Below are 27,440 nucleotides of genomic sequence, written 5' to 3'. Positions count from 1 at the left end.
TGAAAGCAGGATTATGCTAATTGTTTCTACGTCTGGCAGCAGTGCTATGACAATTTTGCGTCTGGCAGTAGTGGTATGACAATTTTGCGTCTGGCAGTAGTGGTATGACAATTTTGCGTCTGGCAGCAGTGCTATGACAATTTTGCGTCTGGCAGCAGTGCTATGACAATTTTGCATCTGGCAGCAGTGCTATGACACTTTTGCGTCTGGCAGCAGTGCTATGACAATTTTGCGTCTGGCAGCATTATGATAATTTTGCGTCTGGCAGCAGTGCCATATAGGTAAAACTAGTCAATTTGTCAAATTAGTCAATTAAGTCCTTTCTAAAATTTTCATTTATACATTTAAAGATATATTTTTTCATTTATGTTAATGTAAAAATTAATGATTTTGTACCAAAAGAACCTTAGGAAACTTACCTAACCTTATTATAACAATCGCAATTTAATTTATCCTATTCCAACTAAATATATTCTTTATAAGTTTACAATAATTTAATAATAAACAGACACAATGAAATACATTCTTTTCGTTAGGTTCAGAATGATTTTTGCGAAATTATTGCATACATTAATATCCGCTTCCCTTATTCGGCAAGAAGAGTGTTGCTATTTAAACCAAAATCGCAAGGTTTACCTATTCGGCACGACATTATATATATATATATATATACATATAAATTATATATATATATATATATATATATATATATATATATATATATATATATATATATATATAGACACACACACAGAACAACCACTGTGAAAGAAAAATGAAATTCCGAGCGCTGTCGTGATATATATATATATATATATATATATATATATATATATATATATATATATATATATATATATATATATAATGTCGTGCCGAATATGTAAAACTGGTCAGTTAGCAAGAACTCATTTAAAATTAAGTCCTTTCTAAAATTTTCTCTTATACGTTTAAAGATATATTTTTTTCATTAATGTTAATGTAAATATTTATAAGACTCAAGAAATCGTAATGACACGATTGCAAACAAACCATACCCCCGGCCGGGATTGAACCCGCGGCCATAGTCTCAAAACTCCAGCCCGTCGCGTTAGCCACTAGACCAGCTAGCCACAATAAGATTCATCCAACTAGGTAGAAATATACCTAGTTGGATGAATCTTATTGTGGCTAGCTGGTCTAGTGGCTAACGCGACGGGCTGGAGTTTTGAGACTCTCTGACCGCGGGTTCAATCCCGGCCGGGGGTATGGTTTAAATATTTATAATTTTGGACCAAAGGAATCTTAGAGAACTTACCTAACCTTATTATAACAAGAACAATTTATTTTAGCCTAACCCAACTAAATATATTTTAGATTTGTTTACAATAATTTAATACTAAACAAACAGTGAAATATATATTTTTTTCGTTAGGTTCAGAATGATTTTGGCGAAATTATTGCATACACAAATTTTCCCTTGTCCTATATGGCAAGATGAGCGTTGCTATTTAAGCCAAGATCGCAAGTTCTGGCTATTCGGCACGACATATATATATATATATATATATACATGGGTCTACAGGTTTATAGAGGCTACAAAACTAATCTAAGCTAAATAAAGAAAACAGTATTTGTAAGTTTACAGGAAGCGATGGCGACCTCATATTTTATTAAGGACAAATTCTAATAAATCCGGGAACGGGTTGGGTCTGAACTCATGGCGAGTGGATCTTAAAACTCCAGGCCAGTGCGTTAACCGCTGGGTTCAAGCCACACCCGTTCTGTGGTTGGTGATGGTACTACTACTGTTTCGTGAGTCATGATGAATTCTAGTGTTCAGTGTTGAGAGAGTTCTAACACAGAGATAATTTTGTGTTGTGTAATTGGGAAAACCTGTGGAAAACTAGTATAACCTGTGGTGGCCCGCGGCCTGGTGGCAAAGCTCTCGCTTCACATGGTGAGGGGTCCGGGTTCGGTTCCCGGCTAAGGAGTGGAAACATTGGGCGTGTTTGCTTACACTGGTTGTCCTTGTTCACTCGTCAGTAATAATGGGTACCTGGGTGTTAGTGGACTGGTGTGGGTCGCATCCTGGGACAAAAGTGACCTAATTTGTCGGAAATGCTCTGCATAACAAGCGGCTTTCTATATAGTAGTAAGTCTTTGTTGTCAGCTAGGACTGTATACCCTGTACATGTACTTGTAGAAATATATTAGCCTAGCGTTGCCCAACATCTAACCTATTTATCAGTGATATACAATACCGACAAGGTGAACCATTAGATACGTGTGCAACATCTGGGTGTCCTGTAGACGTTTCGCCACTGGATGGCGAAACGTCTATAAGTAAAGATAATCAGATGTTGCACATATGTCTAATTCTTAAGCTTGTCGGTATTGTATGCCCTTGACATACAACTTGTCAGACACAGCAACGTCGTGGAATCTTGATACAGAAAACATCACCACAACCTACTTGCTAGCTCCTGGCCCAACTCTTGGGCATGACCTACTTCCACTGGAAAGTTCCTCCTACCAGTGACAATACCTCGTCTGCTGCACGTCCTGTGACTCCAGTATATAAGCACCAGTCTTCCTGCCTGTGCATCAGATTCTTCAGAACTATGGTCATCACCACCTGCTTCTAGGCTGGGGGACTGATTACTTTGCCTTCTGTTAATTTTTGTATGTATTTCTACAGTCTTCAGATTATGTCCTTGTATTCATAAAGCGAAACCTCTACAAGAAACTCAGATGTTGGAAAAATAAACACACAAGCAGTATAATGTGATCCTTTATTGACAACGTTTCGCTCACACAATGGGCTTTATCAAGTCACAGATGTTCCTGGGTGAAATGTTCGTGAGTATTTATAGGATGGAATCAGGTGAAGAATGCTGCATTCTCCACCTGACTCTATCTTATAAATACTCGGGTACTTTTCACCCAGGTACATCTGTTTGGAAAAATTCAGATTCAGGAAGGATATAGGAAAGCACTGGTTTGGTAAGAGTTGTGGATGAGTGGAACAAACTCCCGAGTACAGTTTTAGAGGCTGAAACGTTGTGTAATTTTAAAAATAGGTTAGATAAATACATGAGTGGGTGAGAGTTGGATCAGATTAGCTTGTGCTACTAGGTCAGTTGCCGTGTTCCTCAAGTGAATGTGACCTGACCTGACTAGGTTGGGGCATTGGCTTAAGCCGGTAGGAGACTTGGACCTGCCTCGCATGGGCCAGTAGGCCTCCTGCAGTGTTCCTTCTTTCTTTTGTTCTTATGACTTGATAAGGCCAACTGTGTGGGCGAAACGTTGTCAATAAAAATCCCATTATACTGCTTATGTGTTTATTTTTCCATTGTGTCGGTATTTTATACCATTTATTTCCATACTCAGATGTTAAACATACGTATTTCTTCAAATTTCTGACTTAGTATATATTAATGGTATTTAAAACCGGCAAGTAAATTAGACACATGTTCAGTACTTGAATATTTCTGCTGTCGAAGAATTTCGCCAGTTAGTGGCATTATAAATTCAATATAGAATTACTGGAGACGGTAGAAGACCTGAAATATTCTGAGGTTATCAGTCCCTCAGCTTTGAAAGGAAGTGTTCAGTCCATCAGTCTCGATGACACTGAAGTAAGTTACCCCGGGATGTAAACATCCCGGAGACATGAGAGGTGCAGCAGCTCGAGGCGGCGTGGCAAGTGGGTGGGGCCCACTGGTGGAAGTAGATCATACCAATAAGTTACACAACAAAGGGAGTTGTACACTAATTCTATGTTGCTGTGTATGACAGGCATTATACATTAATGGTGTACGAAACCTAGAAGTAGACAACTGAGATACAATGAAGATACCCAGGTTATGGACATGTCTGTTGTTCATGTGCTTGTAGATTTTGCATGTTACTAATGTATAATACTTGCCTAACACAGCAGTGCTATTGTACCTTGGTGCAGACAATTCCTCTACAACTAACGCATGTCTGTCATACAGACACGACCTACGCCCAACAATTTTTTACAAAAATTTCTATCCTCCGTAATTTAAGACATTTACATATTACTATATCACTTTAAGCAGCCACATACGACTTTTTTTTTATTCTGTGTGTGTATGTGTACTCACCTAGTTGAGGTTGCAGGGGTCGAGTCCAAGCTCCTGGCCCCGCCTCTTCACTGATCGCTACTAGGTCACACTCCCTGAACCGTGAGCTTTATCATACCTCTGCTTAAAGCTATGTATGGATCCTGCCTCCACTACATCGCTTTCCAAACTATTCCACTTCCTGACTACTCTGTGGCTGAAGAAATACTTCCTAACATCCCTGTGATTCATCTGTGTCTTCAACTTCCAACTGTGTCCCCTTGTTACTGTGTCCAATCTCTGGAACATCCTGTCTTTGTCCACCTTGTCAATTCCTCTCAGTATTTTGTATGTCGTTATCATGTCCCCCCTATCTCTCCTGTCCTCCAGTGTCGTCAGGCTGATTTCCCTTAACCTCTCCTTGTAGGACATACCTCTTAGCTCTGGGACTAGTCTTGTTGCAAACCTTTGCACTTTCTCTAGTTTCTTTACGTGCTTGGCTAGGTGTGGGTTCCAAACTGGTGCCGCATACTCCAATATGGGCCTAACATACACGGTGTACAGGGTCCCGAACGATTCCTTATTAAAGTGTCGGAATGCTGTTCTGAGGTTTGCTAGGCGCCCATACGCTGCAGCAGTTATTTGTGCAAGACAGGTATACAATACCGACAAGATGAAAGTTAAGACACTTGTGCAACATCTGGTTATCTTCATTTGTATATAGTTCTTCTGTTTTCTAATTATGTCCAAGAATTTGTATTGATAAAGCCAGTGGATGGCGAAACGTTTACAATAAAGATACCCAGATGTTGCACAAGTGTCTTAACTTTCAGCAGTTATTTGATTGATGTGCGCTTCAGGAGATGTGCCTGGTGTTATACTCACCCCAAGATCTTTTTTCTTGAGTGAGGTTTGTAGTCTCTGGCCCACTAGACTGTATTCCGTCTGCGGTCTTCTTTGCCCTTCCCCAATTTTCATGGCTTTGCACTTGGTGGGGTTGAACTCCAGAAGCCAATTGCTGAACCAGGTCTGCCTCCTGTCCAGATCCCTTTGTAGCTTTGCCTGGTCTTCGATCGAATGAATTCTTCTCATCAACTTCACGTCATCTGCAAACAGGGACACTTCGGAGTCTATTCCTTCCGTCATGTCGTTCACAAATACCAGAAACAGCACTGGTCCTAGGACTGACCCCTGTGGGACCCCGCTGGTCACAGGCGCCCACTGACACATCTCCACGTACCATGACTCGCTGCTGTCTTCCTGACAAGTATTCCCTGATCCATTGTAGTGCCTTCCCTGTTATCCCTGCTTGGTCCTCCAGTTTTTGCACTAATCTCTTGTGTGGAGCTATGTCAAACGCCTTCTTGCAGTCCAAGAAAATGCAGTCCACCCACCCCTCTCTCTCTTGTCTTACTGCTGTCACCATGTCACAGAACTCCAGTAGGTTTGTGACAGGATTTCCCGTCCCTGAAACCATGTTGGCTGCTGTTGATGAGATAATTCCTTTCTAGGTGTTCCATCACTCTTCTCCTGATAATCTTGTGTGTGTGTGTGTGTGTGTGTGTGTGTGTGTGTGTGTGTGCGCGTGCGTGCGTGCGTGTGTGTGTGTGTGCGCGCGCGCGCCCCTGTATTAATTACACAGAGTTCTCACCTGGTGACAAGTGAAAGTTTTTCCTGAGACTGGAGCAGTCCCCAGGGATCGCTAAATTCCCTAAAATAAAGATCGGAGGATCTTTTATTGATATTAAACGAGAACACACCAGCGCCGGGGGACGCATGGATTATACTTTTTGTATTCATGAAGGTGTGTCGGGGGCCCCACCCCCCTCCTTGTTCTATAGAGAGAGAGAGAGACAGAGAGAGAGAGAGAGAGAGACAGAGAGAGAGAGAGAGAGTGATTGATTTCTAGCTACACGTGATGTTGTAATACAACAAAGGAAAATAAATACCCCATATTGTATGCGAGATACAAAATGAAATTTTAGAAACTAACAATACGTTGCAGCCTCTAAGATACATAATTAATTTTGAAAAATGAAGAGCCGGAAGTATATGTGTCTAGTGAAGGTGTAGAGAAGAAATGACGTTTGGACAGCTAAAAACTCCTTTTGTATTGGATAATTATGTTGGATGACTTAATTCTGACTTAGTTTATTTTGTGATGTTAGGTGCAAAACAACGACTGGGAGAAAAAAATAGTGAAAATCCAAGCGCTTTCGTGATTTTTCACATTATCAGGACATATCCTTGATAATGTGAGAAATTATGAAATTGCCTGGATATTCATTATTTTTTCGCAGTGATTATTTTGCATATTATAATATCACCTGTTTACTGTGATCTTGTTGCATGATGTTATGTAAATTCTGATGCATAATGCATTCCTTGTTCAAATTATCAACTCTGGAAGCTCTCTTGTATTTATTAGCGCGAGTTGCGAAGTCTATGACAGTTTCAGGAACACAGACTTTGTCACATCTGCCCCACAAGGAATTGTGTAAATCCTGACTATTGTTGTTGGAAGCGTATTTGTGTCTGGTGACTTCCTGAAGTTGGTGAAAAAATGCAGTAGAGGCCTTTCAAGTCTTCTTCGTTTTCATCTTCAGGTTATGTGCAGGTTGCTAAGGTTTCTTGTTCTCCTAGAATATGTGGTGGTGTTCTTGTTGTGTTGATCCATTGACGTTGTGTTGCTCTATTGATGACTGGTGTCACTGGTGTTGTGTTGCTCCAATGACTAGTAGCGTCACTTGTGTTGTTTCGTTAGTGACTGGTGTCAGTCTTGTAGAGAATACAATGACTGCGACTCAACACAAATAACTTGCACGCTATTGTACCTTTTCAGTTTTTACTAAGACACTGTTGTTCGTGTGGCTAAGTAACCCTGAAATGAATAAGTTTCAATCCTGTAGCTGAAACAATTCACAAATAAGGCAGCTTCGAGAGAGGACTATGGATAACGTTTCGATCCGTCCTAGATTTGTGATTTGATGATAATATAAACCGAAACGTCACCCGGAGTCTTCTTCAAAAAGTTGGGGTTATATGTGAATTAAGATTTCAGCTCCATGAACTCTTATCGAAACTAAGGGACTGACCAACTCAAATACTTTTTTTTTTCCAAGATTGAGGGACTGATTTCATATTTACATCATGACTACTGTTTCCTTTTTTATTTGACTGAAGAAGACTACTGTGTAGGCGAAACATTTCATGAAAAAAGATATCCATCTGTTTCATGTGTGTCTTAATCTTCAACTTGTAGGTATTTTATGCCATTGTAAATAATCCTGACAGGTGGGATGGGGTAATAACATTGTGGGAAAAAAATGTGTTGTATAAGATTACTTCGATGACCATAAGAATGTGGCGGGGTGAGGACGTTGGTATGAGACGTAATGAGGAGTATGATTTAGCTGCAGCTGAGGGACTGTATCATGTTTTGTGTTATGATAAGTTTAGGACAATGTGCATGCTGATCATACTTCAGTGTTTGATGATGGAGCTGTGAGATTGTTGATGAGATGTGTGCAAATCGAAAAATGTGTATTTAACTTCCACCTTATCTTAGCCAGTACCAGCTGAGATCAAGGTAGATTTAGTCAGGCGCTTTGTCTGTCTACACCATGAGGTATCAGTACTTCGCTGGTGACCAGTCTGGAGAGTAGACCGCCATCAAGATTGACAACTGAGCTTTCAAGGCCATGACTGTCTGTTGAGCTTGTTTCTTAGTGTGTTGATGTTTTTTCCATTCACTGGTGCACGTGACAGTCTGCATGGACTACATCAACCCTACTGATTGACCAGGTCAGCACAAGGAAGAGTTGAAGCGCCGGTGTGTCGTAGATGTAGTTGATCGGGTCTAAGTGTCGTGGAAGTGGGACACTGTCTCATCACTGGGGGATCATCGGTCTCATTTGTACAGTCCCGTCACAGTCCAAATTGCCGCTGCTGAAGTGGATGTGGCTGATTCCATTGTGATTGGAGAAAAAATGGAGAACAAGTACATTACTTGTCTCCTTGATGGATTTTATTACCTAATCAAGACGATGGACGTTAAGAAACATGACAAGAGCAACAAGGTTGAGTCTGTCATCGACCTTGAGAGCATTTTTCTACGTCTCTTGATGATTGGTCAGCGCTGGCAGATGGAGTTTGGACCTCTGTTCACCTGTGACTTCGACATTTATTAAGGGATATGGTTATCTCAGAGAAGGTAACAAGTCAGTGTTGAGTAAGCGCCCAGCTGTGCTTGTGATCAGGGGTCAAGATGGAGGATACTCTGTATCTTATATCTTGACACCTCTTCCTCTTTGAGGAAAGTTCAAAAGAGGTGAGTGAAGGCTACATGGCTCTTGATAATGGTCTTACTGGTCCTGAGTGTTTGGATAGTGAGTGAGTTTAGATATCCATATAATGTGACTGTTTCACTTCACTTAGTACTATTTTTCTCAAAGACATGTGCAAAATATCGTAAATATTTCAATTTCTTTGCATGAATAAAATAAATTATGATTTGACAGAATTTTCAATTCATTTTCCACCTATATATATATATATATATATATATATATATATATATATATATATATATATATATATATATATATATATATATATATATATATTTTGTGATTTTGGCTTAAATCAAACGATAATTTCACAAAAATCATTCTTAACGTAACGAAAAAAAATATTTCATTGTGTTTGTTTATTAAATTATTGTAAACTTATCTAAAATATATTAAGTTGGATTAATTTTAATTAAATTGAGTTTGTTAAAATAAGGTCAGGTAAGTTTTTATAAGGTTATTTTTGTACAAAATTATTATTTTTTACATTAACATAAATAAAAAAAATATATCTTTAAACGTGTAAGAGAAAATTTAGGAAAAACTTAATTTTAAACGAGTTCTTGCAGACTGACCAGTTTTACCTATTCGACACGACATATACATGTAATATACCCTCGTATGCCTACAGTGTACTATATTGCTAATGCTTCCACTCTTTGTCTTACTGGAACAATATATAATATTGTTACCACGAACGAGTGGTATTGATCAATAACAACATTGCTCTAGCGCAATGTTATTGATCAATACCACTCGTTCGTGGTTGCAATAATATATATATGCTCCTCGTGAGGCTAGTACACCAAACAGGGAGAATGAAATTAGCTTAGCTCTCACGCCTCCGTATGTCCTCGGATGGCGGTAAAACAGCCAGCTCTGCTGGCTGCGCCATTCTTGTAGGATTTGGTGGTCCTGTGGGTTAAAGCGTCCTGTGGCTCTCGTTCACAATGAGGCAAGCCAGTACAACATGGGTTCGAGTCCTTGGGTAGCGCAGTGTTGTTACTGATTTTATATATATATATATATATATATATATATATATATATATATATATATATATATATATATATATATATATATTATATAATGCTTCTATTATATGGGTGCTTGAGACACTGGTCCAGCTAGAAGACTGTCTCCAGCACCAATGATGATGCCCAGTAAAATCTTGAGGACATAGTACACATTAATCGTGGAAGCAATCGCATTGGAGGATACAAGCGAGGAGCGCCACACAGACCATTTGTTCAATCTCGGAGCAATGTAGTTGTATCAGAACTAACGCCAAGACCAAATTGTTATGTTCGTTATCGGCACAGAGGTAACCGCAACAGCAGTAATGATAGGTTCTGTGCACCTATGCCCGGAGGTCGTGGAGAGACCACAAGTCAGGTGACACTAAATAGAGCAAACAGCGCCTCGTAGTCAAAAACCAACGTCTTCAGCGTGGTCATTGTAAGAAGCTAGATAATGTTAATGGCCATTGTTACAAACTTCAAAATTATGACTATTGTCGTTTCGAAAGTCAATCATGATCTGCAAGACCAATAAATCAGTGTAGGTAGAACATTAGCCAACCTAGTCCGCGTATCGGCATGCGCAACTAGCATGAGAGCAATTAGAATAGTTTGGATTGACAGCTTGGATATAGACCCGACCAGCTAAGTAATTAAAGCTGCAATGCATCAGTTTTAGTGCTTATTCAGTGACTGTAACACATTCCGTCACTTTAGTTCACTGCGACTTTGGCGTACTGCACCTCGTTGCAATCCTCGGTATTAAGTTCCACCTACCACATACTGAGCTTAACGTCTCCTTAAAGTTCCAAGGAGTCTAGCATGCCCAAAACACAGCTTATGGAAAGTAAGTTTTCTAGGGGCTTTGTGTGTCTGGGGCTCTGGTGAATATTTGGTGTGATAGCTAGCTGGAAATGTGTTAACTTTGGGTACAGTGTATGGAGAACCTCTTGTGGCTTCTGGTACACAACACGTTCTAAAATGCGTTGTAACGCTATTTACTCCATGTACATTGCACAGCTGCTGGAGTCTGAGACTTACGAACCATCACACGGCGGTAAACTAGGAACCATCACATGACGATAAACTAGGAACCGTCACATGGTGGTAAACTAGGAACCGTCACATGGTGGTAAACTAGGAACCGTCACATTACGGTAAACTAGGAACCATTATCACATGACGGTAAACTAGGAACCATCACATGGCAGTAAACTAGGAACCGTCACCTGGCGGTAAACTAGGAACCATAATATGACGGTAAACTAGGAAACATCATCACATGACGGTAAACTCGGAAGCTTCATCACATGACTGTAAACTAGGAACCATCACATGATAAACTAGGAACCATCACATGACGATAAACTAGGAACCATCACATGGCGGCCACCTTCACATTTGTGGTTTGCGACGTGCCACTGACTGTGGAACATAATTTTACCAGTTTTCCCTGGGCTTAGGCCTTTCTGCCTTCTTCCTGGTTCTTTCATAATTACCGAGGTACCTGTAAGGACCTCGGCGAACTATTAGGAGAGTCATTTGACATTAATAATCCATTTTTTACTGATGCTGGTTGTTTTAACTAGGTATGATAGTATTCATTTCTATCGAGTGTTTATGTTCGTTACTTGTTTGGTAATTCTTTTTTCGTGTGTGTCTGTGTTATATATAATTTTATGGATATGAGCACCGAGTGATTTAGTCATAGTGCTCTGTAAAAGTTACGTTTACTACTACTGTTACTATTGCTACTGTTACTACTAATACTACTACTATTACTACTGCTACTACTATTACTACTGCTATTATTAATACTACTATTAGTACTATTACTACTTCTACTGCTATTGCTACTGCTATTACTATTGCTACTACTATTACTACTGCTATTACTTCTGTTATTACTATTGCTACTACTATTACTACTGCTATTACTACTACCATCACTTCTACTTCTGCTACTTTTACCACCACCACCACTACTAGGACTACCACTACTACTACAAATACCACCACCACCACCACTACTACAAATACCACCACCACTACTACAAACACCACCACCACCACTACTACTACTACTACTAATACGACTACCACCACCACCACCACCACCACCACCACCACCTTCCTATGTGGAATCTCAGTTGGTGTAATTGAGTGTCAGCTGAGAAAGTCTGTGTTCCAGAGTCTACCGCTAACCTAGAGCCCAGCACCAGGAGGTTGACACACTTGTACCTGCTTGTGTAGTATCGTAAGCACACTCAGTGTCACCAGTAGGGTCTACTCTCAGACTCACAAAGTGTCACCAGTAAGGTCTACTCCCAGACTCACAAAGTATCACCAGTAAGGTCTACTCCCAGACTCACAAAGTGTCACCAATTAGGTCTACTCCCAGACTCACAAAGTGTCACCAGTTAGGTCTACTCCCAGACTCACAAAGTGTCACCAGTTAGGTCTACTCCCAGACTCACAAAGTGTCACCAGTTAGGTCTACTCCCAGACTCACAAAGTGTCACCAGTTAGGTCTACTCCCAGACTCACAAAGTGTCACCAGTTAAGTAAAAATAATTACCAACTCTTCCTTCTTTACCAATTAACATTAAAATGAGTTAAAATTAAAATGAGCTTAAATTATAATTAGTCTCCGGTGTAAATTATTCATAACGGGTGACTTTGATTAAAGTTTTTTATCCCTGGGCTTTCATAATTACCAATAATAATAATAATAATTGTAAAATAACTAAAAGGTATAATACGGTGATTGGAACAATACACAAATAACCCGAACAAGAAAAAGTAGCTTTCGACGACGTTTCGGTCCGACTTGGACCATTTACGAAGTCACACTAACAGGGAGGAGAGGAGGAGCCAGTTTATATATGCCGGCTGGTAGGGGCGGGACAAGGGAAGTAGGAATAGTGCTAGAGGTAAGGCAGGTGTTTTTCTGGCCCTTGACGGGCCAGAAAAATAGAGAAAAGGAAGCAAAACAGAAAGTGGGAGTCAAAGTTAGCAGAGAAGGTAGTAGTAGTTGTGGTGGTGGTGTCAAAGACCATAAAACAGGAGCACTACATTAGATGAATGCACAGCTTGATGAAGTAAGGAGATTCAGCTTTACTGAGAAGAGACCAAGATTATTCATCCTCGCAACAAGTATGAGCATACTAGAGATACTCAATGAATGAAAAAATGGTGAATAAGAAAGTATTAAAACTGAACATGAAGAAGATTGAAGGAACATTTGTTAAGACTACAAATTTCTTCACTGTATTGCCATAGTAATGGGATCCTGACATCAAGGACACAAGGAAAGCCACGAGTGATGGTAAGAATGTTCTTACTGTAGACGATTTCACGTTAAGATTCATGGACAATTTGTAATAAGAGAAATAGGAAGGCAGAGGATGTGTTTCCTAGTATTGGGATGGAGGGTAAAGTTAACATTAAAATATCACGAATGGTACTAGAAGCAACAATATTCCTGCCAAAGTGCTGGAGGAAATTATGCTGGAAACCATTGAAGAGATGACTCACAATGTATGGAACACCACTAGATATGGAATAAGACTAAGGAAGCGATCCATGTCATAATAAACCAAGAGCAGTACCAGGAGACACTATCTGGAACCTGGTAACAGGGGGTTATGACCCTATAAATCATCAGTAGATAAAATACTAGGTAATCCCTCATCCATGATGTTACTAGCGTACTAAAATGTTTTTCACTCGGGACGAATCTGCGGACCAGGAGAATATACAGAGAATTTTCACCAGCAAGTTTCTGTAAACTGTTGTTGATCAGACCGCTATGATGCGGTTACTTCAACAGTACCAATAGCCTTACTTACCAGGCCTTTTATCAGGAGGTCTGGTCTGGGACCGGACCGCTGGGGCGATGACCCCCGAAACCAATACCATTGTCAAAGATTACAAGAGTTTGGCTCCCCTCGCAGCCCAGCCTGGAACCAGGCTTGCACTACTGGTGTTTATAAACCCTCGTGCTGAGGCTTGATAGTCTCAATAAAACACTCAAACATTGCTAATGTAGCCATTTCGTTGACATTCTGCATATTATATTTTAATTAGAAGAGGCATTCTCATATATTTTAAATATTATCTTCATATATGACAGAATTCGAGAATTTTGTATCACTGTATCCCGGCCGGGGGCTAGACTAATGACTGTTGAGCCAGGCTGTTGCTGTTGGGTACCCGATGGCCCTCATAGCTATCACAGCCTCATTGAGCTGTCACTTGGTTGAGGTAGTGGTCCAGTCTCCTTATGAAGACTTCTACATTTATTTATTAAATTATAAATGTATTTGATATAAATTCATAAACATTTAGATTAAAAAAATAGCCATACCATCATTAATAAACATACAATGTTTAATACATTAAAGTGTCACTTACCACAGCAGTGATGACGTTGTCTTTGTGGCCATTAAGTGACGTACCATGGTATCATTCACCCAGTGAGTTACTGTACTTGACGTACCATGGTATCATTCACCCAGTGAGTTACTGTACTTGACGTACCATGGTATCATTCACCCAGTGAGTTACTGTTCGTGACGTACCATGGTATCGTTCACCCAGTGAGTTACTGTACTTGACGTACCATGGTATCGTTCACCCAGTGAGTTACTGTACTTGACGTACCATGGTATCATTCACCCAGTGAGTTACTGTTCGTGACGTACCATGGTATCGTTCACCCAGTGAGTTACTGTACGTGACGTACCATGGTATCGTTCACCCAGTGAGTTACTGTACTTGACGTACCATGGTATCATTCACCCAGTGAGTTACTGTTCGTGACGTACCATGGTATCGTTCACCCAGTGAGTTACTGTACGTGACGTACCATGGTATCGTTCACCCAGTGAGTTACTGTACGTGACGTACCATGGTATCATTCACCCAGTGAGTTACTGTTCGTGACGTACCATGGTATCGTTCACCCAGTGAGTTACTGTACGTGACGTACCATGGTATCATTCACCCAGTGAGTTACTGTACGTGACGTACCATGGTATCGTTCACCCAGTGAGTTACTGTACGTGACGTACCATGGTATCATTCACCCAGTGAGTTACTGTTCGTGACGTACCATGGTATCGTTCACCCAGTGAGTTACTGTACGTGACGTACCATGGTATCATTCACCCAGTGAGTTACTGTACGTGACGTACCATGGTATCGTTCACCCAGTGAGTTACTGTACGTGACGTACCATGGTATCATTCACCCAGTGAGTTACTGTACGTGGCGTACCATGGTATCGTTCACCCAGTGAGTTACTGTACGTGACGTACCATGGTATCATTCACCCAGTGAGTTACTGTACGTGACGTACCATGGTATCGTTCACCCAGTGAGTTACTGTACGTGACGTACCATGGTATCATTCACCCAGTGAGTTACTGTACGTGACGTACCATGGTATCATTCACCCAACGAGTTACTGTACGTGACGTACCATGGTATCATTCACCCAACGAGTTACTGTACGTGTCGTACCGTGATATCATTCACCTGGCAGTTGCATTACGTACCATACCACGGTATCATTCACCCAGCCAGCTGGAAAATGCACAAAGCTGTCCATGCTTGAGTAGGTCCTCACCGTCTCCTGCATATGGTGAAGGTCTTGCAGCAAGCAGACCTGTTTCTCACCCAACTTTCGACCCTAAATCATCTCCACAGGACAAATACTTGTTCTTTCAGACGTCTTGTGTCAGCTGTGAACGAAATGAGGCTTTTGTGACATGTTTGTTTCTCGTTTAATAGTTTTGTCACTCCCGTTAGCTGTTGAGTGGCTCTTGCTCCAAGGAAATGGATCGACTGTCCCCTTGCTAAGATTATACCTAATTTCCTCGCATTTCCCAGGTACCTGATAACCCCAACGGGCTAGGTGCTTCCTAACATGAGTTTAGTAATTCATGTCAGTCAAGGATTTGGTGGATCGAAGCATTGTTAGTGAACTGTGTGTGTGTGTGTGTGTGTGTGTGTGTGTGTGTGTGTGTGTGTGTGTGTGTGTGTGTGTGTGTGTGTGTGTGTGTGTGAATGATTTAGTACAAGCATGACAGAAGCGAATACTGAACTACGAAGTGTGAGATCATTCTTACCTCCAGTATACTCCAGGTCCTGTCCACCTACACACACACACACACACACACACACACACACACACACACACACACACACACACACACACACACACACACACACACACACACACACACACACACACACACGTGCACCCACCCCTTCCCAACATGAGTTTAGTAATTCATGTCAGTGAAAGATTTGTCTCCTGTTGTTAAGGGACGGAGGATCGAGTCTCCATCCGTGAATTAATCAACACGATGCTGGTGCTTAGTAAATAAATAGAAGTACAATAAAAGATTTCGAACTCATTTCCTTAAGAATAAGAAGTTCATCTCCTCAGGAAACATCAATAGTGGTACTAATTTGTATATTTTTTTTTTGTATTCTAAAGAATTTCAGTTTTGACTTTGACTTTTATGAAGAACAAAAAAGCACAATACCGTGACTGGAACAACACACAAATAACCTGAACTTAGGAAACTGGAACTTATAGCGACGCTTTGGACCGAAACGTCGTCGTAAATTTTTTTCCTATATGAGGATTGTATTTTGATTATGCTTATCTTAAGAATAAAAAAAACTTCGTAACGCTCTAAATCGTCGAAATATATAAATGACGTATTTTTCTTAATTTTTTAATATTTCACGTAATTTAAAAAAAAAAATCATATGATATATTCAGTAATATATTTTTATGGCCATTACAAGTGCAGATAGTTGCTAGGAGAGGCTACCAGGAGGGAAAAATCATACGTTTTTCATAATTTCCAAATACGTTTTGTGGACCTCTAAAACGTTATTACTGGCTGCAACACCTTGGCAATATTATGATCACTATTTTTAACATCATTATTATAATCACAAGCATTAAACCTGGAGGGGTAATAAAAATCTGATTAATAATACTAGTGGAGAGCTTCTCGTGGGAGCTTTAGGCCTGACTTCCTATATCGACGTGTGGAGGCTTCCAGATCCTTCATCAGGATTCGTTTGTATTTACACAAATCAGTTTTGCAGGACAAGAACTGTTATCCAACCTTGGTTTATTTCAGAACCTAGCACTAACTATATTGAAGATTGAGACACTTATGCAGCATATGGGAATCTTTATTCAGGAAACGTTTCGCCACACAGTGGCTTCATCAGTCCAATACAAAGAGGAAGGCGTAAGGAGAGTAGGAGTATGAGGTAATCAGTCCCTCAACCTGGAGTCGATGTGTTCAGTCCATGGACTGAACACATCGACTCCAGGCTGAGGGACTGATTACCTCATACTCCTACTCTCCTTACGCCTTCCTCTTTGTATTGGACTGATGAAGCCACTGTGTGGCGAAACGTTTCCTGAATAAAGATTCCCATATGCTGCATAAGTGTCTCAATCTTCAACTTGTCGGTTTTTCAAACCATTCATCACTAACTATATTACCCATCCTTCTCCAGGATACCACCCACAATAGTTAATTAACACCCAGGTACCTGCTTATTGCTAGGTGAACAGAGGCAACAGGCTTAAGGAAACATGCCCAGGGTTTGCACTCGTGCCGGAGATCGAACCACGGACACTCAGTATGTGATGGATTTAAAATCCCAATACTTTTTTGGCTGCTCTTTTGAAATCATACTAATTTTGAAATCCCACCAATTTTGAAATTACTCTGATATTGAAATCACGCTAATTTTGATATTACTCTAATATTAAAATAGCAGTAATTTTCAAATTAATATTGAAATCCCACTAATTATGAAATTACTCTAATTTTGAAATACCACTAATTTTGAAGGCACGTATGTTCACCTTGAGAACACAAGTCCGCTTGTAGGGAGTCACTGTTGTGTTCCCTGTGGCCGCCCACTGAAGCACCGTCCTGTTGTGTTCCCTGTGGCCGCCCACTGAAGCACCGTCCTGTTGTGTTCCCTGTGGCCGCCCACTGAAGCACCGTCCTGTTGTGTTCCCTGTGGCCGCCCACTGAAGCACCGTCCTGTTGTGTTCCCTGTGGCCGCCCACTGAAACACCGTCCTGTTGTGTTCCCTGTGGCCGCCCACTGATGCACCGCCTTGTTGCAGTCCACTCTCCAGGAAATATTTGATTTTTATAGTTAGTAAATGCATAACTAACGCTTCCATAAGCCGCAACTGGAATATGGAAAGAGATTATCTCCCCTAGTCAGTGAGAGAAAAGTTCGTGGATCCCATGCTGGGTGTGGCAACGGGGGGATATGTGTTTGACTCGAGTCCACATTTCCTCATGGATGGATGGGAAATCAACTTGCCCTGGGCAAGAATCGATCTTAGGGCAAAACGATCAGATCTTTTGTGTGTGTGTGTGTGCTGTAAAGGACCTCTGCGTTGCGATTCTTAGATCCACCCTGGTGAAGTTAAGTTCTCGAAGTTGAGTACTGAAGTTGAGTACTCGGTCATAGCCAGAGTTGTACCCGAGTCCAAGTTCAGCTGAAACGATATTCATTAATCGTAAAACAAATACTTTTAAGCCAAGAACCGTCGAATTGCTAAACTCTCAACAACTATCAGTGGGACAAAAATTGTGACAGGCGAGAGCACATCCCTTCCTGACCTTATTAACTGTGTAATAGGATTTTGGTGGTGATAGTGCTGTGTAGTGGTGATACTTTTGTGTATTATGGAGAAGTAATATTTTTATGTAGAAATGATAATTTTGTCTAGTGGTGATAGTATTGTGTAGAACATATAATTTAATGTAGTGTAATGGGGTAGTCCTGTCTAGTGGTAATTTAATGTAGTGAAGTGGTGATAATTTCATTTAGTGCTGTGAGATATGTCTCTAGTTTTATATCTACAGTTGACTTCTCTGTTACAAGCAAACTGAGAATATTTCCTTAATATCTCTAGTATCTTGTTTTCATTAATAAGATACTTTGACATATTACATAGGTTATTATACTGTCTTTCTCTATATTCCTCAATGAATGGACAACGAAACACATAATAATGTTCAAGAAAGTGACTGTAAGGTTGACCACATACTTTGTATTTAGTTTGATCAGGTGTGTGTCTGTTAAATTGTCAAAAGTACTTTGCAACGAAGCTTAAGCCTGGCTACTACTACATCAGTCTGTTCGCACTGTAACTTACTCCGCAGATGTGTGTATCTACGTTCATGTTATCATAATGGCAAACAACGTTCACTGCAGGCTTGGGCCTACTCTTCTTTACAGTTGCTTCCAGTAATTCTCTCTCTCTCTCTCTCTCTCTCTCTCTCTCTCTCTCTCTCTCTCTCTCTCTCTCTCTCTCTCTCTCACTATTCTTCCCTGAGGTGCGTCTCAGCAGGTAGTGGTTGGGGACCCCTAACTGTTCTGCTCCAGTAATAACCCTCTTCACTTTGCCGAGCATGACGTCCATCATGCATCGATGATCAAGGTCTTTACCGAGGAAGACCATTAACAACCTGGGTTTTGAGACACTCTCTGTTGTCACCAGATACCAGTTAAGTCATTGACACTGAACACTTCTTCCACTAATAACATGTTCTTCAGCATGGGTCTTTGTTTACATACTTAGCAACACACTGGCAGGTCATATATGGACTCAGGTTCAGTGTTATGTTGGCTATGTTCCTTCATACATGTTACCTCATTCTTTGTGTGTGAGACGAGTGCGCTACCAACCGAGCCACGGGACGACTTGGGGATGCCCTCAGTCTTCAATGAAAACTTTAGAGGCGAGATAAGCAGAGGAGTGTTAATGGTGTTTCGTTAGTCAGGAGAAATGTGGTAAATGTGTCCAGAGGTGGCTCTAAGTCAAAGGATTCACAGAGTGGAGCTTTTAGTCATTTTATGGAGACCTTTAGCTGGCTTACCGTGCCATCTCGTGGAAACATTAGACAACACATTATAAGGAGAATATAAACCACGTGGAGGCAACAGAAAAAAGAAATAGATTCTATATGTCTGCTTCTGCTTCTGAGCTCCTCTTCAGCAGATCTCAATTAGTTGTCGAGATATACGGCAAAACTTCCTTGTTTTAATCTCCAAGTGGGTTATATGTTCCCAGTCAGAAGGGTTCATTGCACTTTGGCGTACCATTGCATCATGCTATGATAAAGCCATCTGTTTTATCACAGTATGATGTCAGTGTGTCAACGATCGTTCTGTTACTCTCATCATATTCTTGCCTTGGCCTCCTGCTGTTCTGTGGTAGGTTATACATCACTGCAATTACCACCTTGGGACCTCCAGACTGAGGTGTTCCTATTTTGTAGTTTCTTCTCCTCTGTCTCCTCTCTCCAGCTCGTCAAAATCCCATTGGTTTTTGATGAGCAGTGCCATTCCTCCACCCCTTCTGTCTTTCCTCAAGATCTGATGTCCCGTAGGAAAGATGGCACCTGTTATTATTCCTGTGAACTTGGTTTCGGTTAGAACTATGATGTCAGGTGATGCCTCTTAGATTCTCTTGTGGGACTCCTCCCACTTAGTAATTATTCCATTAACGCTGGTGTACCATACCTTCGGTTTCCTCTCCAGCACTGTGTTCTGGGGAGTCTGTCGGGGTGGGGGACCTAGCAGTGTGCTGTGGGATTCTACAACATAGTGTGGGGTGGGGGCTGTAAGTGTGGATTGTGATTTGTGTTGGGATAGCGTATTTGGCTGTGGGGTTCTAAGGGTGGTTGTGTGTGCACTTGCGCTTGATGCTCTGCCCGGCTCTGGTTGTCCTCTGCTGACTCTGTCCTTGTCTCTCTTCCTAGCCCCTTTCGTTTCTTTTTCTTCTCCCTCAGCTGCTGTCGTTCTATTCTTGTTCTGTCGCAGTCTAGGAACACCCTCTTGTATGTTGATTCCTTCAGCTGTTGTGTGTGTGTGTGTGTGTGTGTGTGTGTGTGTGTGTGTGTGTGTGTGTAGGACCTTACCTCTAAAGATTTATCGACCAGCTTTGCTGATTTTTGTTGTTCAGAGCTGGAGTATACCTTCTCCTGAAACTGTGTATGGTATTTGACTTCACTACCTCTTCCTCTAGTTTCTTCCATTTATTCCCGAACCTGAGACCAAAGCAGTACGTGTGGTTGATCAGCATTTTTCACTATCATTTATGCTCTCTGGTTCTCTTTCTCTATACATTTCAAACTATTTAGCCTTGTAGAGCTCTAAATATCGCAACTTCTACTACTATTGCTCCTGAGTATTGTGTACGTCGTGATCATGTCTCTCCTTGGCCACCACTCTTCTAGTACTGTAAGTATGGACTTCTTAAGTCTCTCCTAGTACTCCATCCTCTTAGTTCCAGTAACAATTATATGTTCATTAACTTCATCCAAAACACACACAAAAAACAAACGTGTGTATACAAGACAAAAACATTTCAACCGTTACAAACGCAGGAACGTCCACCCAAATAAAACAAAAGTACAGAGGTGCACTGCAGGTGTACTGGCCCGTGAAACCGAATGTTATACTGCTGGCAATAGTGACGAATTTTTTTGCGTTGCAAAAGAAGCTTTGACTGTGACAACCTTTCGCTCCGTTAGACCTTCTTCGAGTCAGTTATCAACACTTGAAAAAGTTTTACACTGAGCGAAACGTTGCCCCAGCCAAAACTTGATCAGCAACATATATCTTTTCTTCAATTAGCCCATGGTAAACAGGTTTATTTCAAACTCATATTTATTTTTGCCCAGTTTAACAGATATTCATTATTCTATATAATATATAATTAGTATGATTTATGGGCTGCTAGAATAGTAATGAAAGAGCTAATGGGCAATCTGTTTATTACCTCCTAATTTTTATCAACATTAACAAAAAAAATAGCTTAAAAATTATATCACTATCCGACACGTGTTGTTGTAATTCCCATTGATGCAAAATTCATGAGTTACAGTTTCAATCAACGTTTAATCTTCCATGTTTATTGCGTTTAAATGTATATTTCTTGTAAATATAGGAAACGTTTTTAAAATTTGAAATAAGTTTATTAATTTTTTTGGCATAATTTTTTCGAATTGGTTTATAAAATACCTTATGTTTATTTTGGTTTATTTTAGCCAAAATATTTTAATTTTCGTGGTAAATAGATTTTTTTAAATAGGTAAATAGTGATAATTTTAATCAAAACTGAGTAAAATCATGTTATTTTATAAGAAATTAAATAAACACTTGGGAACTGATGATTCTTAAGTGTTGTACATGTGTGTTACACAGCTTGTTAGTGTTGTATACCAGTGTTGTACATGTGTGTTACACAGCTTGTTAGTGTTGTATACCAGTGTTGTACATGTGTGTTACACAGCTTGTTAGTGTTGTATACCAGTGTTGTACATGTGTGTTACACAGCTTGTTAGTGTTGTATACCAGTGTTGTACATGTGTGTTACACAGCTTGTTAGTGTTGTATACCAGTGTTGTACATGTGTGTTACACAGCTTGTTAGTGTTGTATATGTGTGTTACACAGCTTGTCAGTGTTGTATACCAGTGTTGTACATGTGTGTTACACAGCTTGTTAGTGTTGTATACCAGTGTTGTACATGTGTGTTACACAGCTTGTCAGTGTTGTATACGAGTGTTGTACATGTGTGTTACACAGCTTGTCAGTGTTGTATACCAGTGTTGTACATGTGTGTTACACAGCTTGTCAGTGTTGTATACCAGTGTTGTACATGTGTGTTACACAGCTTGTCAGTGTTGTATACCAGTGTTGTACATGTGTGTTACACAGCTTGTTAGTGTTGTATACCAGTGTTGTACATGTGTGTTACACAGCTTGTCAGTGTTGTATACCAGTGTTGTACATGTGTTACACAGCTTGTCAGTGTTGTATACCAGTGTTGTACATGTGTGTTACACATCAGCTTGTCAGTGTTGTATACTAGTGTTGTACATGTGTGTTACACATCAGCTTGTCAGTGTTGTATACCAGTGTTGTACATGTGTGTTACACATCAGCTTGTCAGTGTTGTATACCAGTGTTGTACATGTGTCTTACACATCAGCTTGTCAGTGTTGTATACCAGTGTTGTACATGTGTCTTACACATCAGCTTGTCAGTGTTGTATACCAGTGTTATACATGTGAGTTACACATCAGCTTGTCAGTGTTGTATACCAGTGTTGCACATGTGTCTTACACATCAGCATGTCAGTGTTATATACCAGTGTTGCACATGTGTCTTACACATCAGCTTGTCAGTGTTGTATACCAGTGTTGCACATGTGTCTTACACATCAGCTTGTCAGTGTTGTATACCAGTGTTGCACATGTGTCTTACACATCAGCTTGTCAGTGTTATATACCAGTGTTGCACATGTGTCTTACACATCAGCTTGTCAGTGTTATATACCAGTGTTGCACATGTGTCTTTCACATCTTGTTAATGTTGTATACCACTGTTGCACATGTCTGACAAATGAACCAGTGTTGTATACCAGTGTTGCACATGTGTCTGACACATCTTGTTAATGTTGTATACCACTGTTGCACATGTCTGACAAATGAACCAGTGTTGTATACCAGTGTTGCACATGTGTCTGACACATCAGCTTGTCAGTGTTATATACCAGTGTTGCACATGTCTGACAAATGAACCAGTGTTGTATACCAGTGTTGCACATGTGTCTGACACATCAACTTGTCAGTGTTGTATACCAGTGTTGCACATGTGTCTGACACATCAACTTGTCAGTGTTGCGTTGTGTACCAATAATATGATAAAATATTTTAGTCTCTAATAGAATTATATTATTCATCTGTCTAGATAATTTTAGTGTTTTCATTATGAATCTCTAGAGACGAAAACAAATAATCAAATTAGACAAATTAGGCTCAATATTAGGCTCAATATTAGTTCCAGGCTCAATATTAGTTCCAGGCTCAATCTTAGTTAACCTCCAAGAAGATATAAACAAAGTTTTCCAGTGGGCAACGGTAAACAATATGATGTTCAATGAGGACAAATTCCAACTACTCCGTTATGGAAAACTGGAGGAGATAATAACTAGAACAGAGTATACTACTGACTCCGGCCATACAATAGAGCGGAAAAATAATGTAAGGGACCTGGGAGTAGTAATGTCTGAGGATCTCACTTTCAAGGATCACAACAGTGCCACGATCGCACGTGCAAAGAAAATGATAGGATGGATAATGAGAACTTTCAAAACGAGAGATGTCAAGCCCATGATGATCCTTTTCAAATCACTTGTTCTCTCTAGGCTGGAATACTGCTGTACATTAACATCTCCATACAAAGCAGGTGAAATCGCAGATCTATAGAGTGTACAAAGATCCTTTACTGCACGTATAAGTTCTGTCAAGCACCTTAACTACTGGGAACGCTTGGAAGCACTTGACTTGTACTCGTTGGAACGCAGGAGGGAGAGATATATCATAATCTACACTTGGAAAATCTTGGAAGGAATGGTCCCAAATCTGCACACAGAAATCACTCCCTACGAAAGTAAAAGACTGGGCAGGCGATGCAAAATGCCGCCAATAAAAAGTAGGGGCGCCATTGGTACACTAAGAGAAAACACCATAAGTGTCCGGGGCCCAAAACTGTTCAACATCCTCCCATCAAGCATTAGGGGAATTGCCAATAAACCCCTGGCTGCCTTCAAGAGAGAGCTGGACAGATACCTAAAGTCAGTGCCGGATCAGCCGGGCTGTGGCTCGTACGTCGGACTGCGTGCGGCCAGCAGTAACAGCCTAGTTGATCAGGCCCTGATCCATCGGGAGGCCTGGTCATGGACCGGGCCGCGGGGGCGTTGATCCCCGGAATAACCTCCAGGTAACCTCCAGGTAGTTCCAAGCTCAATCTTAGTTCCAGGCTCAATATTAGTTCCAGGCTCAATCTTTGTTCCAGGCTCAATATTAGTTCCAGCCTCATTCTTCAAGACTGCAGCTGGGAACCTTCAGAACACCAACATTTCCACTCAGAGTGCGAGGTTCATAACATTGTATATAACACCTCTAGCAACATTCCAATGCATTTTTCAGAGTATGGGTGCTGAGAGCTCTGCTTCCAGAACCCGTAATATTCCCACCTATCCTTAAAAAAACAGAGGACTGTACTTCCTACCTACAGAACCGTAACATCTCGCACATCTTTCAGAATGCAGAGCTCTGTATTTACCACCTCCAGAACTGGAACATACACACCCATTCTTCAGAGCGCAGGCACTGTACTTTCCACCTCCAGGACCACAACATGCCCCCACATCCTTCAGAGTGCAGTCACTGTACCTTCCACCTCCAGGACCACAACATGCCCCCACATCGTTCAGAAATACAGTACTGGCACTGTACTTCTCACGTCAATATCTCAGTACCATCCAATATTCTGCAGATTAAGGTCGCTACAACAAAAGATTTTGAATCTCCTGCAAGAGTTTCTGCAAGATTATTTCCAACTAGAGCCGCTGCAAATCTTGATGCATGTTATATCATCTGCCAAATGGGATCAAATCCTGTGTGTCTGTTTGTAGATGTAATATTTTGAGAAGAATACAAAGAGAAGAGGATAGTGAGAGCCTCCAGGGAGAAGGGATACTGTGTGTGTGTGTGTGTGTGTGTGTGTGTGTGTGTGTGTGTGTGTGTGTGTACTCACCTACTTGTTGTTGCAGGGGTCGAGTCACAGCTCCTGGCCCTGCCTCTTCGCTGGTCGCTACTAGGTCTACTCCCTGCTCCCAGAGCTTTATCGTACCTCTTCTTAAAGTTTTGTATAGATCCTGCCTCCACTACGTCATTCTCCAGTTTGTTCCACCTCCTGAGAACTCTGTGACTGAACAAATACTTCTTAACATCCCTCTGACTCTTCTGAGTCGTGACCCCTCATTCCCGTGTCCCATCCTTGCAACCCATGCTTGCAACCCATGCTTGCAACCCATGCTTGCAACATTCTGTCCCTGTCCACCTCGTCATTTACTCTTAGTATTTGATACGTCGTTATCATGTTCCCCTATCCTTCCTGTATGTGTGTGTGTGTGTGTGTGTGTGTGTGTGTGTGTAAATCACGTATTTGTAAAAGCCTCGATGCAACTTCACTTTATGTTCCCGGCATTTCTTTACAAACTGATCGTCCACAATATGTGCGAAAGTGCCAGCAACCTCGCAAATTTCACTATATCAAAACACTATCTCGTCCATCCTTCCATCTCACCATCTCCACTACCAAAACACCTCACCCTCCAGCCCTCCATCTAACCCCTCCACTTCCTAAACTCCCTTGATCTGCTACTTTATTACCATGATTCTACTCCTTGCCTGACATAAATCTGGATAAAAAAAAGAAAAAACACAGGTAATTAGGTGGAGTCTGGCAGAGGAGCGGCTCGGAGCTCACTCCTGGGCAGGTAATCTCAGCCATGATTAGAGTTCCACTACCTTATTAACCTGGAATGAAAACGTAAGAAATATTGCTCGCCAGTGCTCACCTTTGGATGATGTAGATAAACGTAAATCATGTACTGCATAATTAACGTTTTCCTACATCTTAGAACCATCTTGGAGATATTTTTTTCTATATATAATGTCGTGCGGAATATGTAAAATTGGACAATTAGCAAGAACTCATTTAAAATTAATTCCTTTCTGAAATTTTCTTATACGTTTAAAGATATATTTTTTTCATTAATGTTAGTGTAAAAAATTTTAATTTTGCACCAAAATAATCTTAGAAAACTTACCTAACCTTATTATAACAAGAACAATTTATTTTAGCCTAACCCAACTAAATATATTTGAGATCTGTTTACAATAATTTAATATTAAACAAACACAGTGAAATATATTTTTTTCGTTAGGTTCAGAATGATTTTGGCGAAATTATTGCATACACAAATTTTCGCTTGTCCTATATGGCAAGATGAGCGTTGCTATTTAAGCCAAGATCGCAAGTTCTGCCTATTCGGCACGACATATATATATATATATATATATATATATATATATATATATATATATATATATATATATATATATATATATATATATATATATATATATATATATATATATTATATATATATATATATATATATATATATTATATATATATATATATACACACACACACATAATGTGTTGTGCCGAATAGATAAAACTGGTCAATTAGCAACAACTCGTTTAAAATTAAGTCCTTTCTAAAAATTTACTCTTATACATTTAAATATATATTTTTTTCAATTATGTTAATGTAAAAAATAATATTTTTGTACCACAAGAACCTTAGAAAATTTACCTAATCTTAAATAACATAGTCAAGGAACTATAAAATAAAAGGTTAACAGGAAGGCATATAAGAACGAGACTACACCTCGCTGCCACCCCACAACACCTGACTTTTTATGATGATGTAGATAGGTAGTCAGTGATCCGTGAAACATTCGTGAATTATAAAAAGCATTTCTAGCTATTTTAAGGATCTATGAATTAAGTTTCTTGAGTATTTTAGATCATTAGCTATTTCGTTAATCTTGGATATTTCTTCATCTATGAACTCTGGACTGTAAATACGTAAAGCTCTCGAGAAAATTGATGACAAAACCGACAGTTAAACTCTATCCTGATGTGAGCAATAATAGTGTACAGAAAACAAACAAATAACTCCTCCTATGAACACTATTGTTTTTCACATCAAGATAGAGTTAAACTGTCGGTTTTCTCATCAATGTTTTTGAGAACTTTGTGTATTTGTAGTCCAGTGTTCATAGAAAAATCTTGATACAGTTAAAAGACTTATGATAAAAAAAATCCCCCATAATGCTGACGGATGTGTCTATAAGATTCCTTGAAAATATTTGATAAAGTTTATTACGGTCAAACTGGTAAAAATCTTGAACTTAGTTAAAACAACATAAATATAGCATTAGAACTGGACAAGATTCCAATGCTCTATTTATTCATGTAAGAGATTTTAACCATCC

The sequence above is a fragment of the Cherax quadricarinatus genome, chromosome 50 (genome assembly GCF_038502225.1).
Source record: "Cherax quadricarinatus isolate ZL_2023a chromosome 50, ASM3850222v1, whole genome shotgun sequence".
Lineage (NCBI taxonomy): Eukaryota > Metazoa > Arthropoda > Malacostraca > Decapoda > Parastacidae > Cherax > Cherax quadricarinatus.
The sequence above is the reverse complement of the archived record's forward strand: the minus strand, read 5'-3'. Positions refer to the sequence as shown.